Below are 2,500 nucleotides of genomic sequence, written 5' to 3'. Positions count from 1 at the left end.
TCCTCTTCCACTCTCAGGTCGAGAGGCAGCAGCCCGGAGAGCACTCTCACTGAATTAAGCGAGGCAGTTTTGTGTGCTTTACAAATTTTTGCTGCAAAGCCTCGCTGGATGGTATCCAGCCTTTTTCTTAATATAAAGTTTTCTTGTAGAAGAAGACCAGGCGCTGGCTGCGTAGAGAATTGTGGGTTCTACTACCGCTGTGTATATGGTGCGCATGATGTTGGGGTTTAGACCCCAGCTGACCTTCGCGGCTTTTGCGATCTGCTTATACAGGTTTATTGCCTTCTTTGCCACCGCTGCTGTATGCTCGCTGAAGGTCAGCTTGTTGTCCATGGTGAGTCCCAAAATTTTCATGCTATTTGAAGTCCCGATGTCTACGCCGGCCATGGTAAGTCTCGGAATGTCATACTTTGTTCGATTTGTTATCACCATTGCCTTTGTTTTGTTTGGCGCGAATTTAAGTTTGTTGCGCTGCCCCCACCTCTGGACTTGTGCTAGTGCTTGTTTGGCGCTTCTTTCTGTTTCCAGTGCGCTGTCACTCGTGAAGACCAACACAATGTCATCGGCGAAGGCCTGAACGTAGACATTTTGGGACTCTAACTCTTTTAGGAGGGGGTCCACTAGTAAATTCCAGAGTGTCGGTCCGCTTATGGAGCCCTGCACGCATCCTTTAGTCGTGGTTTTTTTCGTAGGCGGTTCCTCCATATAGCACTCGGACTTTACGATCTCTCAGATAGCTGTTCATAACCCTCCTAACACCTGGGGGGCAGCCTTCTTCGGCCAGTCTTGTTTTAATTGCCGGCCACCAGGCGTTATCAAACGCACCTTCGATGTCAAGGGAGACCAATGTGACGACCTTTTTCTCCTTCAAACCTTCCCTTATGTGGCTCACCAGGGTGTAAAGTGCGTCCTCCGTGCCTTTTTGCGGGACGAAGCCGTATTGTCTCCCCGACATCGTCGGTATCAAGTGCCAATTCAGCCTTTTTACTATCATTTTTTCTGTTATCTTTCCGAGCACAGACAGCAGCCCAATAGGCCGATACGCCTTCGGTTTGTCGTATCTTTCTCTGTCCGGCTTCCGCAATATGATGACCGTGGCTTTTTTCCATTGAGTCGGGAAGTGCCCGAGAGCTAGACATTTGTTTGCTAGTGCCAAATAGACAGAGGGGTTCGCCGAGATCGCCTGTTCGCATATGTCCGCGGTGAGCCCGTCTTCTCCGGGTGCCTTTTTGGGGTTGAAGCTGGAGACGCTTTCTACGAGTTCTGTGTGGGTAAACGGTTGTTCATAGTTGTCATCATGAAATGTGCCGTTTTCCCTCTTCTGCTCTGCTTCTTACCTCCAGCTGTTCCCTACTTTCTCCCGCTACCGTGTCCTCTGGGAAAAGGGGTCTCCGCTAGATATTGTACTGATTCTTCAGGCGTCAGCATTTTCCCATCCTTTTCCAGCATCTCGTCTTTTTTCCTTTGGTTGGTTCTTTTTATAACTCTATAGATTCCGTCCCAAAGGCTTTCTCGATCCTGCTTGCTGCAGAAGGTCTTCCAGCTATTTGTGATTGCTTCTTCGATTTCTTCTTTGTAGTTCTGTTTTGCCTTAAGGTACTCTTCAACGACCACGGTACGACGGGATGAGGCTGCGTTTCGTATTCTGCGCTTCTTTTTGGCGACGTCTTTTTTCATTTGGTAGAGCGTTTCAGACCACCAGGGAGGGGAATTTTGTGTTTTTCGTTTTTTAATTTTTGGTATGTGTGTGTTGCATGCCTCCGTGATGATGTTTGTGTAGTGTGTGAGTGTATTTTCCAAATCTTGTGGTGAGTGTATACTGTTTATGTGTTCTATAGAGAGATTGCGTTCGGAAAGCAACTGGCTGATTTTCTCACGAAAATGGGTCCAGTTCGCCTTCCTCACGTTGTACACCCTTGTCGTGCTGGCAACGCGTGCTTTATATGTGAGCTCTATTTTAATAGTGAATGTAATGGCGTTGTGATCAGAGCCCGTCACGTCATGATCCACTCTCCACTCCTCAATATGTGCGAGAAGGTCATGAGTGACGGCGGTGATGTCAACACAACTGGTATACCTAGTGTTTCCTCTGATAGTGTCGAATGTGTATTCTCCGCCCTGGTTCACGACTTCCACACTCATACCATCGAGACTCGCCTCGACTTCCTCACCCCTGTCGTTCGTGGCGTTGCTGCCCCACCATGGGCTGCTCGCATTTGCGTCCCCACCAATTACTACTTTGGCCTGGAGCGTCTTGACCGCTTTTTCAATTTCATCCAGGACAAGTCTTGTCGGTTTTGGCTTGGGTTCAATATAAAAGGATACCAGGTGCACCACACCTCTGGCTGTTTTTAGGCCGATGGGCACCACGTTCCTTGTTGTGACTTCTGGATATTGCAGTACCTCGATGGAATCATCGAACACTGCAATAGCCGCCTTATTGGGCCCTCCCACCGTGTCTACATTCTGGTACACATCGGCACCTTTATATTCCTTCATT

Source organism: Pieris rapae, chromosome 5 (assembly GCF_905147795.1).
Source record: "Pieris rapae chromosome 5, ilPieRapa1.1, whole genome shotgun sequence".
NCBI lineage: Eukaryota > Metazoa > Arthropoda > Insecta > Lepidoptera > Pieridae > Pieris > Pieris rapae.
This window is presented reverse-complemented; position numbering follows the sequence as displayed.